The following is a 12284-nucleotide window of genomic DNA, read 5'->3' on the forward strand; positions in this document are numbered from 1 at the left end:
GCCCTGCCCTGCCTTACCTTGAGGGTGAGGAGAAAAGCTCCAAGCATCCTCTTAGACACTAATCCCGCAGGGCTCCTCCTCCAAAAACGCCTGGCTGGCGTCCTATGGCGCCCTAACTCCCCAATTGCATCGAGGCTATAAAGACACGCCTACTCGTGCTGCACTGCCTCCCGTGGAGACTGCGAGGCTCCCAGGTGTGAATCGTATGAATCGGGCACCTCACAATTCACATCCGCAGGCGCACTCCTGATTGCACGTGGTAGTTGAAGGTAAGGCCCCGCCCCAGGGGTCGGAAGGAGACTCATTGGGTTGCTTCCTGGCATCCTGCTTGGCCTTGATTTACCCTCAGTTTGGGAAACTCCAGGGAGTGACTGCTGACACAGCAGGGGAAGCGCCCAGTGATTCACCTGTCATTACACTGCTCCGGCCACTATGCACCCTTTAACCAAGGTTTGCCAAATACCAAGTCATCAGTTTCCCCTCAAAACCGATTCTCCCAACCAGTTACCCTCAACACGTGGGAATCGTCTCCCAATTACTCCCTCCTTTCCCTTATCTCTGATAATTCAAGCCAACCACATTTCTTGCCAAATACCATTTCTTTCCACTATTCTCAGTGCTCATACCCTGATCAGACCTTAATCCTGGCCTGTGCAGTAGGCTTCTAAGAGCCTCTTTCATTCACGAGGCTGGAAAGTTAACTTTCCCAAAGCCTGCCTTTGACCATGATAGTTTGCTGTGAACACCCTCCCCCAGCCCCCATCTACAGGGTAAAACACAGAGTCTTCAGACTGCCGCTCAAGGCCCTTAGCTATGTGATTCCACCTGCTCTATCCTGTGAAACTCACCACTGGAAGCCCAGGGATCCTCTCCAAAAATCCAGTATCAGCCAGACTCCCATCCCAATGTGCCTCCAACCTCAGACCTCCCAACACTTCCACCAAAGCATTAGCACACATTCTTAGAGTATCAGCTACTTTCCTTATCTTAATACAAACATGGAACCACGGGAGCTCTCTCAAGCGTTAGAGGTTTGTCTTTCACACCTTGACTCCTCCGAGTTGGGAAGAAAAGCTGGGCTTCCTTGCTTGCATTGCTCCTTCCACACCCTTTCTCCTCCTTCCTCCAGCAAACCACCAGCTCCTTTTCCACGGATGCTATTGAACAGGGCACCCACCGCTCTTCCGGTTCCGGTCACCCACCCACTTCTAGCCTATAACTTCTTCCGGGTCGCTCCCCACTCCCCGTTCACTGAAGATTTTGGTTCCTGTCTCAGTATTCCTGGCAACCTCTATCCTGTTTTCATTCCCGGCAACCAGGTGGATGACCCATCTCACCCTATACTTAACACCTGGCCAGGGTCTCTCATCAGGCCTGAGAGGTGGTTGTTTCCCACTCTGTTTTCTTCAGCAGCCAGGTGGATGATCCATCTCTCTGTCCCCCAGTGACTCCCTCCCCAAGCGAAACCTCAGAACTCGTCATCACCTAAATCTGCACTGTCTCCAAAATCTGCATTAGCAATATCCCACTCTGCCCAACCCCTCTGGTACTTACAGTTCTCTCACTCAGTGTCCCCTCGTTCTCGATCCCGCCCCCCTTCTGCTCACAGGCTCCTGAGAAGCCACCCGGCTGCTTTGTTTTCCCCGCCTCCTGATTAGATCCCATAGATTCTGTCCTATACTTAACACCTGGCCAGGCTCTCTCGCAGGGACCCTGGCCAAGCCTGAGAGGTGGTTAAGTTTCCCACTCCGTGCAATACTTCCAGACCTCTACCCCTGCTGCTCCCCTGTCCGCCCTCCTTCAGTTGCCATTCCTCTCAGCTGTCAATACTTCTTGCAGAAAATTGAAGCCAAAAGCAGGAACTCCCTCATCTTTGCGCCACCAAATCTACACAGCCCTGCACGGGTCCCCTTCCCTTTTTCCCTCTAGTTACAAGAAGGAAGGAAGTCTCCCCACTCGGAGCCAAGGCCAGTCCTCCGCAGCCTATCCATGTGGGCTGAGTGTTACCTTACAGGACAAACGAGACTTTGCAGGTGTAATTAATAAGGATCTTGAGGTGGGGAGGTTATTCTGGAATACCTAGGTTGGCCCTAAATGTAATCACAGGATAGAGGCAGAGGGAAATTTGACCAGAGCAGAGACAGATTTGAAGACAGAGGAGTAGATGATGTGACCAGAGCAGAAACAGATTTGAAGACCCTCCCCTGCTGGCTTTGAAGATGGAGGGAGCGGCAATGAACGAAGGAATCAGCTCTAGAAGCTGGAAAAAGCAAGAAACAGATTGTCCCCTAGAGCCTCCAGAGCAACCTTTGGCCCTACTGACAATTTGACTTTAGTCCAGTGACACTGATTTGGACTTCTGACCTCCAGGCTGTAAGAGGAGAAGCGTGTGTTGTTTTATGCCCCCAGGTTCATGGTAGTTTGTTAGAGCAGCCAAAAACCCGGCACCCACCCTCCTCACTTGCTCCAGGCTTTGCTCCCACGCAGTCTTCTCTCACCTGTGTTAATTACCAACTGCTCCATCTCTGTTGGATCATTCCCACCCACAGATAAACATACTTTAGTGTTCCCCAACTTAAAAATAGAAAACATCCCTCGCCCTCATGACCCCCAGCTACTATCCCAATTCCTTAGTTTTCCTTCATAGCAAAATCTTTCCAGAACTATACACACATTGCTGTAAGTTCATTTTTCAGCCCATGCCCCCCTGGCTTCCACACCCACCATACACCAAAGTCACCAAAGATGTCCACGCTGGCAAATCCGAGAAAGGCTACGCTCTCTCTTCTTACTGGGCTTCCTGGCAGCTTCAGGACAACCAGCACTGGCTGCATCTGGATCCACACCTGGACCAACACTTCTCTGCTGTACCTCCCACCCCATGCATCTCTCCTCAGGCCCCTCAGTCCAGCCCCAAGATGCTAGCTTCTCAGCCTCCAACCTGCTTGTCCTGTCCTCTCTCTCCACTCACTCCCTAGCTGATCTCATTCACAGCCCTGGCGAGACACACACCTGCAAGCTGATGACCCCAACATTTCTGTTATGAGCCGAGCCGGGACCTTCCTCTGAGCGCTCACTGTCTATTCGTTCTCACCACCAGCCTATCTTACAGGCTGAGCCCAAACCCCACATGTGGGATTCCCCGCAATCCACTTGGCCTTCAGTTTCTCCATCTCAGAAAACGGTACTTCCCTGCTGTTGGCTCAAACCAGAAACCCAGTTTGCACACTTTGCTCCCCTTTTCCTATTGCTGGTCTCAGTCCCACTGCAGCCCCCAGGTCACATCAGTGGGCTTGTCATTTCCATTTCTGAAACACAGCTCCAGTCAACGTCCCCCTCCCCACTACCCCATGTCCCTTATCTCATCTACGGGAGTCTCCGGACTGTTGGGTTCCAGAGTCCCTCCAATCTGTCCACACAGCTTCTACAAATGAATCATACTACTCTTTCACTTAATTCCCTTCAGTGGCTTCCTTTTCTCCTAGAATAAAATCCCAACTCTTTGCTTCGGTTTTCAAGGGCCTTCAGGAAAGGTGCCATCTCACCCAGTACCCCGTGCCCTCTGCTGCCCCGGATTCTAGCTGTTGGATTATTCCTAATCCCCTCCGACACTTCCTGCCTCTGCACTTGCAAGGCCCGAGCTTGGTCCCTCTCTCATCTTTTCCGGTGACTGGCCTCGTGGTGCACTCAGGTCTCTTGCCCCCAGATCACCTCCGGGGGGGACACCTCCAGGCCCACCCCGAGCACCCCCCTGGAGCCACTGCCCTCTGCTCACCGCACTCTCTCCACCACCTCCGAGTTTAGTTCCCACGTGGCCCTTTTCACAATCTGATGTCATTTTGTTGCAGATTTCTGTGCTCACTTGGTTGATTGGCCCTCTTCTCCATCAGTGAGCTTTACAGCTATATCCGCCACGTTCACCACTCTCTCCCTGAAACCCACACGCCTGGCAAGTAGAGCCCATCTTTCTACCTCTTTCTACCCATCTCTCTCTCCCAGGCTCCACTAAGACTAAATAACGTACTCTTCTCCAGACAGACTTCAAGCTGCTCCCTTTGCCTGGGATGACTCTCCTCTTCTCTGAGCCCATCACAGGCCTGCCCTTCTTGCACGACCCAGCATCCCCGGCTGGCTGTGCTCGGTCCTTCCTCTGAATTCCCAGGCCCCGCTTGGAACATACATGCCACGTCAGAGGGCAGCAGCCAGGAGCGCCCCTACTTAGATTCCACCCCTGAGCAGCCTGCCTTCTAGCTGAAGAATGCCTAAGAGTGGGGAAATTGAATTTTTATAACAACGAAGTAAATACAGTTCTCTCCAGGGAGGCTTTTTTTCAGCGGTTAGCCCTCACCTCCACTACGCTCTCCTAATATCTGTCCTTTCTCTCTGGACCCCCGAACAGAACGGTAACTATGTGTTTGTGCAGTGTCAGGTTTCCCCTCTAGTCTCTATGGGGTGAGATGTGGACACGATGTCTGGTGAAGGCACTTAATACGTGTTTGATGAATGAATGAACGAAAGTCCCATTTGTTTTCCCTCAGATGATAGCTTCCTTGAGAAAGAATCCTCACAATCGTAGCCTGGTCCCAAACAAATAAGACAACAGGCAGGGGCATCAGTGTTACCACCATTAACGAATAGTGTTGATACACTGCCCTCTTCCTGTAAATCTTGCAGCCTTCCTAGAGCTCCACTGGGAGGAATTGCTGCTGACAGCGGAAAACTACAGTTTTTGTCTTCCACCTGCTGAGAGTGAAACGAACCCCCAAAGTGTTGCCACTTTGGGAAGAGGACCCCACAGAACATTCTCTTAGTATGGAAACTGAAATGCCACCATTTGAACCCCTTTAACAGATGCATCCTGAGTTATTTCTGGGCTACAAATGCTACTTTTAGGCAGGTACTGAAAGCACTGACATCCTCTTGTTCTAACTGTTGGTCAGAACGTTCTGGAAGGTGCATCTAAAGAAGAAGAGAAACCGTAGTTTTCTCAAGGAGCTTTTGTGATGGTTCAAATGTGATCGTTGAGGAAGAGAGCGGAGCTGAAGGATTGCTCGCAACAGAGAAAGTCCAAAGAAAAAGACTGAAGGTCCTGGGCAAAGGGTGAGGCAAGTGAAAGTGAGAACGTTGGCTTTTTTTTTTTTTTTAATCGTTCCTTTTTAAATTAAAGTATGGTTGATTGACACTGTTGCAGGTGTACAGCAAAGTGACTCAGTTTCATATGTATATTTTCAGATTCGTTTCCATTTTAGGTTATTACAAGATACTGAATATAGTTCCCTGTGCCACACAGTACCTCCTTGTTTATCTATTGATATTTTACATATAGTAGTTTGTATCTGCTAATCCCAAACTCCTCATTTATCCCTTCCTCCACCATTCTTTCCCGTTTGGTAACCATAGTTTGTTTTCTAAGTCTGTGAATCCATCTCTGTTCTTTAAATAAGTTCATTTTTATCATTTTTTTTAGATACCACATATAAGTGATATCATATGATATTTGTCTTTCTCTGTCTGACTTACTTCACCTAGTATGATCATCTCTAGGCCCATCCACGTTGCTGCAGGTGGCATTATTTCACTCTTTTTCATGGCTGAGTAGTGTTCCACTATATAAATATACCACATTTCTATCCATTCATCTGTCAATGGACACTTAGGTTGCTTCTGTTTCTTGGCTATTGTGAATGGTGCTGCAATGAACGTTGGGGTTCATGTACCTTTTCAAATTAGAGTTTTCATCTTTTCTGGATGTATGCCCAGGAGTGGGATCGCAGGATCCTATGGTAGTTCTATTTTTAGTTTTTTGAGGAACCTCCATACTGTTCTCCATAGTGGCTGCACCAATTTACATTCCCACCAACAGTGCAGGAGGGTTCCCTTTCTCCACACCCTCTCCAGCATTTATTATTTGTAGACTTTTTGATGATGGCCGTTCTGACTGGTGGAGAGAACACCGGCTTTCATCAGTGAGAAGTGTTTTCAGCAGGAACACAACATGCTCCGACTTCCTCTACACACAGCATTGCTCTGAGAGCTGGGCTGAGGAATGGAAAGGGGGTGAGGGCGGACATACACAGACCAGTTAGGGAGCTGTTACAACAATCCCAGCTGGAGGTGCCGGTGACTCACACCAGGGTGGAGGCCGGAGGGTGACGAGAAGTAGTCAGATTCTAGATCTGTTTTGGTGTAAATGCCAGGAGGATTTTCTGGTTGAGTAGGGGAGGGCTGTGAGAGAAAGACGGAAGTTGTGGATGACTCTGAGATTTTTAGACAAAGCAACTGGGAGGGTTGACGTGTCATTAACTTTAATGGGAAACAGGATTGGGAGGTCACTTAACAGTGAACACACTACATTGGAGAAGTCAGCAGATACATAGAATAGGCAGCCGGATATGCGGGTTCAGGGGAGAGATGTGGCCAGAGATAAAACTGAGAGTCATCAGCATGTAAGATGGTATTTACAGCCCTGAGATAGGATTAGTCACCATGGGAGCGAGTATAGAGAAGAGCAGAGGGTCAAGGGCTGAGCCCTGTGGCACCTCACTGTTAACCCAAGTGTCCCTCATCGGATGCATGGATACAGAAGATGTGGCACATATACACAATGGAATATGAGTCAGCCATAAAAAGGAACGAAATTGAGTTATTTGTAGTGAGGTGGATGGACCTAGAGTCTGTCATACAGAGTGAAGTAAGTCAGAAAGAGAAAGACAAATACCGTATGCTAACCCATATATATGGAATCTAAAAAAAAAAAAAAAATGTCATGAAGAACCTAGGGGCAGGACGAGAATAAAGACACAGACCTACTGGAGCATGGACTTGAGGACATAGGGAGGGGGAAGGGTAAGTTGGACGAAGTGAGAGAGTGGCATGGACATATATACACTACCAAACGTAAAATAGATAGCTAGTGGGAAGCAGCCGCATAGCACAGGGAGATCAGCTCGGTGCTCTGTGACCGCCTAAATGGGTGGGATAGGGAGGGGTGGGAGGGAGGGAGACGCAAGAGGGAAGAGATAATGGGAACATATGTATATGTATAACTGATTCACTTTGTTATAAAGCAGAAACTAACACACCATTGTAAAGCAATTGTACTCCAATAAAGATAAAAAAAAAAAAAAAAAAGAAGACCAGCCAATGAGGAGGAATAGAAAAAAGAGACAGACAAGGAGCAGCCAGGAAGGCAGGAGGGCCGCCTGCTAACTGTTGGCCTGAAGGCCAGGAGCAAACAGGAGGGGGTGAGCAGCTGTTTGGTATCTGCTGACTTGTCTTGGTTTGCCCTGGACCATCCCAGCTTATACTCCCGGACTGGGTTTAATCATTGCTACAACCCTATTCACCCTCAAATGTGCCCCAGTTTGGATGACAAGTGACAGGTCCTCCTACTGATAAGAGAATTCACACTTACCCCTGGATTTGGCAGTGTGTACGTTACCGGGGACCTTGATCGTGGTAGTCTGGGTGGAGGGGTGGCAGCAAAGGCTGGTTGGAGTGGCTTCGAGGGGGCAGGAAGGGAGGAAACGGGGACAATGGGTGCAAACAGCACGTTCCAAAACTTCTCTTGTAAAGAAAAGGAAAGGCACACACAGTAACTGGAGGGGAGAATGCGTTAAGAGGGTTTTGATTTTTTTAACCTGAAAGAAGAATCAGCCTGTTTCTAAGCTGATGGGGATGATCCAGGAAAGAAGGCAACATTGATGCTGTAGGAGAGAGAAGGGAGAATTTGGGGGGCAATGCCCCTGAGTGAGTGTGGGGGGATGTTACTAGGTGCACAGGAGGAGAGGTTGGCTGGCCCAAGGAGTACGAACCGTTGTCTGTAAGAAGAGAAGGGCTGCACGGGGGGTGAGCACTGATCTGGAGAGGTGCGTGCCTGTGGTTGGTGGTGAGAGCTTGTATCTGTTCTTTTTTTTTTTTTGGAGAGAATTAACTTTTATTTTATTTTCTTCTTCTGTACAGCAGGTTCTTATTCGTTATCCATTTTATACATAGTATTGTCTACATGTCAATCCTAGTCTCCCAACGCATCCCACCACCACCGTCCCTCCCCCCTCCCTTGTATCCGTTCTCTTCTTGTGGCTTCCATTTTGTCACCGTAACGGGAGCCAGTATCGTGAGCTGAGGCTGAAGATGGGGGAAGAAGTACTGGAGTTTGGAGAGGGAAGAGGAAGTCTGAGGTTCAGAAAAGCATGGGAGAGTGATGGACCAGTGCGGTTTGGCATGACTGCCTGCTGGCCTGGGGACCCACCTGAAGCCAATGGGACACCCCTGGGCTTCCTCCAGGTATGTTCCACTGTGCAGGCAGCCACACAGCAGACGAGGAGTTGGGTTTCGCCAAGGGAGGGAGCAAAGAAATGAGGCAGCAGAGTGAGAGCGTATGTAGGGGAGAAATGATAGTACTTGACTATGGAATTGAAGCAGGCTAAATTAATCAAACAGTTATCCTACGAAGTTGTAATAGTCATGTCTACCTATAATGCACAAGTTCGTTACATCTTTGATAAGTTAATAAGTTCCAGTAGGTCACGTGTCAGCTTATCGGGAAGTCATATTCCACGCTTCCTGCCTGGATTGTCTTTCTAGTATCTTGGCTATTATGACCAGTTCCACGTATTCCCATCCAAACCACGTGCAACTCCTTTTGCCAAGATCATCTTGAGATAACAGGTTTAGTAAGTCACTTCTTTGCCCCCAAGAAAGAACAGCTCTATTATTTCTTATTACATCAAATCACAAATCCTCTGCATGGCTTCAATAGCTCCCTCTGCTTTCACAAACTTGTTTCTTATACTGTGTAACTCTGCTCCAGAAAGGCTGGTTTCCTGATTGCCCCGGCCAGATGTTGCTCGTGCTATGCTTTCTGAATGAAACGCTCTCTCCGCTTTTCAAAATTCTACCGCTGTACATGCTATGCTGTGATAGTGGTAGGTACAAGAAAGGAGTGGGATTGGAGAAGGACTGCTGTGAGCTCTGTGTGTGTATACATGTATACGTAAGTATATGGGTGTATATATATAATATTTTTCATCTGAATTTTTTTCGGTAAGCATGTTATAAAAAAGTTATATCACTTTTATAACTCTGTAATTGAAAAAAAACTTTAAATTTAATTTTAACGAATGAAATTATTGCAATTTGACAGTAGGTATTTTAAATTTAAATAAGTACATGTATACCCCTTGACCCACAACAGGTTGAGGACCTTATCTTTGGGAGATAACTTCACAAGTTAATTGCAGCATTGTTTATAATAGAAAACTATTGGTAACAACCCAATATCCCTTAGGAGAGGACTGGGTTTTAAAAAATGGTATATTCAGACCATTTACAATATGCACGGCAGTTGCATTTTAGTGGTGAATGGTGCAGCCTCTGCGTCGGACTGCTTAAGTTTGAATTTCAGTTCTCGCCCTTCTGGCTATGTGATTTTGGATAATTTAAATGTCTGTGCTTAAGTTTCTTCATCTGTTCAATGCGGACTATAATAATATCTACCTTATAGATTTGTTGAAAGAAAGTGACGAGTTATTACTTGTAAAGCACTTGTAAACCATGCCTGATTCCACCTCAGACGGGGAAAGCAGGAAGAAGTACCGCCTCACTCTAACAATGGGGGAAAAATCCAGAAAAATGGCAACATTTTAACTTTCATGAACTTATTAGAGAGCGGAGGCCACAGCACAAAAAAAGTATCCTTAAATGCAAGGAAAGTCAGGCCCCTCCAAGGAAAAATGGGACACAAGTACTGACTCATCTACGGCAGGGCACAGGAGGAAGAGATGCTGGGACCATACACGTGAGTAAGAAGAATTCAGCTAGATTTTAAAATGAGTTGCATAGGGCCAAGTGTGGGCTAGCCGTAGAGTACAGAACCCCTGAGAGCACAGACACAGAGGGAGTTTGCACTCACATTCAGGGTCTTTTACAGGGACCTCCACTGAATGCTCACAAGAAAGATCGGGAGCAAAGCAGGAGACCAAGAGAAACTCCTTTGATTGTGTAGACCTTGAAAATGGGAGTGGCTGCTTTTGTAGGAAAGGCACAAAACTCTGATTGGACCCTAATCCCCTATTAAAAAACAAAAAAAAGTTTTAGTTTGCTGGGACACTGGTAAGCTGGGGCGGCTGGGGAAAAGTTAAAAAAAAAAAAAAGGAAAAAGAAAAAAAAGGAACATCCTTTACCCCTGGAGAAGGAGCAGGAGACAATTCTTGGTTCGGGACTGAATAGAAGTCTCGTACATCCAGGGCAGGGGCAGGAACTACCTCATACAAGACTCACCACAGATACGAGGCATTTTGGCTATCATGGGAAAAGGGGCGGGATCACTGTGAAAGCCCCACCCTAAGACCCAGGCAGAGAGGACCAGCCTAAGACTGAAGCTGGACCAGGACAACCTTCCCTATCCCCACCACAGGGCTAGCAAGCACCAAGTGGTACGCAAGAACGGTCTACTTCTGGAAAGGGGGCAAGAGCATGAAGAGAGACCTCCCCCTCTTTGGCACAGGTACACAGGGAAGACTGGAAGTTGAGGGTAGAGCAGGAACATTGAGAAAGACCCTCTGGAACCCCAGCGCCTAAGCACAAGCTAATGCTAGAGGAATTGAAGCCAGTTTTCATGGAAGGGAACCATAACAAGAAAACTCAAACCCACTTCAACTCCTGAATGTATTTACTCAACACCCACACTAAAGGTCTAACCGAACAGGTATGCCCACTTACATGTGTAAATACTATTTACCTCAGGGCCGACTGGTCTATACATGATGTCTAACGTTCAATCAAAAATTAAAGACAGGGCTTCCCTGGTGGCGCAGTGGTTGAGAGTCCGCCTGCTGACGCAGGGGACATGGGTTCGTGCCCCGGTCCGGGAAGATCCCACATGCCGCGGAGCGGCTGGGCCCGTGAGCCATGGCCGCTGAGCCTGCGCATCCGGAGCCTGTGCTCCACAATGGGAGGGGCCACAACAGTGAGAGGCCCGCGTACCGCAAAAAAAAAATAAAATAAAATAAAGACATACACACAAAACAAAATTTAAAAAAAAACAAAGCAAAACCAAAGTCAAGAGACAAAGCAATCAACACAACCAGATTCAGAGGTAACCCGTGTATTGGAGCTATCAGACAAGGAATTTAAAATAACTATCATTCATATGTTAGACGCTTAGGGGAAAAAACCATATGACATGCATAAAGAGATGGGAAACTTCAGCAGAGAAGTGGGACTGAGAAGAGAAAGTTAAAAGGAAATATTAGGGGAAAGAAAACTGTGGTACTGTAGATGAAAAATGCCTTCAACAGGCTCTTCAGCAGACTTGAGAGCTGAGAAAAGAATCAATAAACTTGAAAATCGGTTAATAGAAATTACCCAAACTGAAACACAAAAAGAAAACAAAAGAGTGAAAAACAAAACATAACAGAGCTTCGAGAGCTGGAAAAAGAAGTAACAACGGGTAATTAGTTTCCCAGAAGAAGAGGAGAGAGATAACTATGCAGAAAAAAATATTTTAAATGAAATTTTCAAAATGAATGAAATACATTAAACCACAGATCCAGAGAACCCTAGCATGAAAATATGAAACAAACAAACAACAGCTACAAATACACCCAGACACATCATATTTAATGGGCAGTTAAAAAACTACATGCATCGTATTGTCCCATTTGTAAAACCCAAATGGATTTGTTTTCTGGAAAAATGATCATCAGAACATTTATAATGATTATTTGTGTATAATGGCAGCTCAGGAGAGTTTTTGTGCCTGCTCTGTACTTTATATTTTCTTTGATTTGAAGATAAGTAATAAAGCTATTTTCACTGACAGAAATCTGCCTACTTTTGTGAATAGGGGAGTTTATCCCACTTACATTTATTTTCACAAAGAATATATTCTGATTTTTTTTCTTTTACATTATGTGAATTTTTGCCCTCTGTTTAAAGCTAGTTTATAGTTTGGGTATCATTTGTCTTTAACGTATTTAATATATATATATATATTATATATACATACACACATACACACACACATACATATACATACTTGTTTACCAATTCCAAGGATAAAACATCCCAAAAGTTAAGAATTTTATTGAATGTTGCTGAACCATATGATGCAACAGGCTTTTTATTTTCTGTCACCTATTCTCTTTCCCTATTTATATTAGATTTTAGACATTTATTTTCAGGTTATTATTTTATGTTATATAAATGTATAGGTAGACTTTCAATATACGCTTATTAAGATTTGATTCTATGGTACTTAATTTAAATGTTCACTGTGGTCC

Source organism: Stenella coeruleoalba, assembly GCF_951394435.1.
Source record: "Stenella coeruleoalba genome assembly, chromosome: 10".
Classification (NCBI taxonomy): Eukaryota; Metazoa; Chordata; class Mammalia; order Artiodactyla; family Delphinidae; genus Stenella; species Stenella coeruleoalba.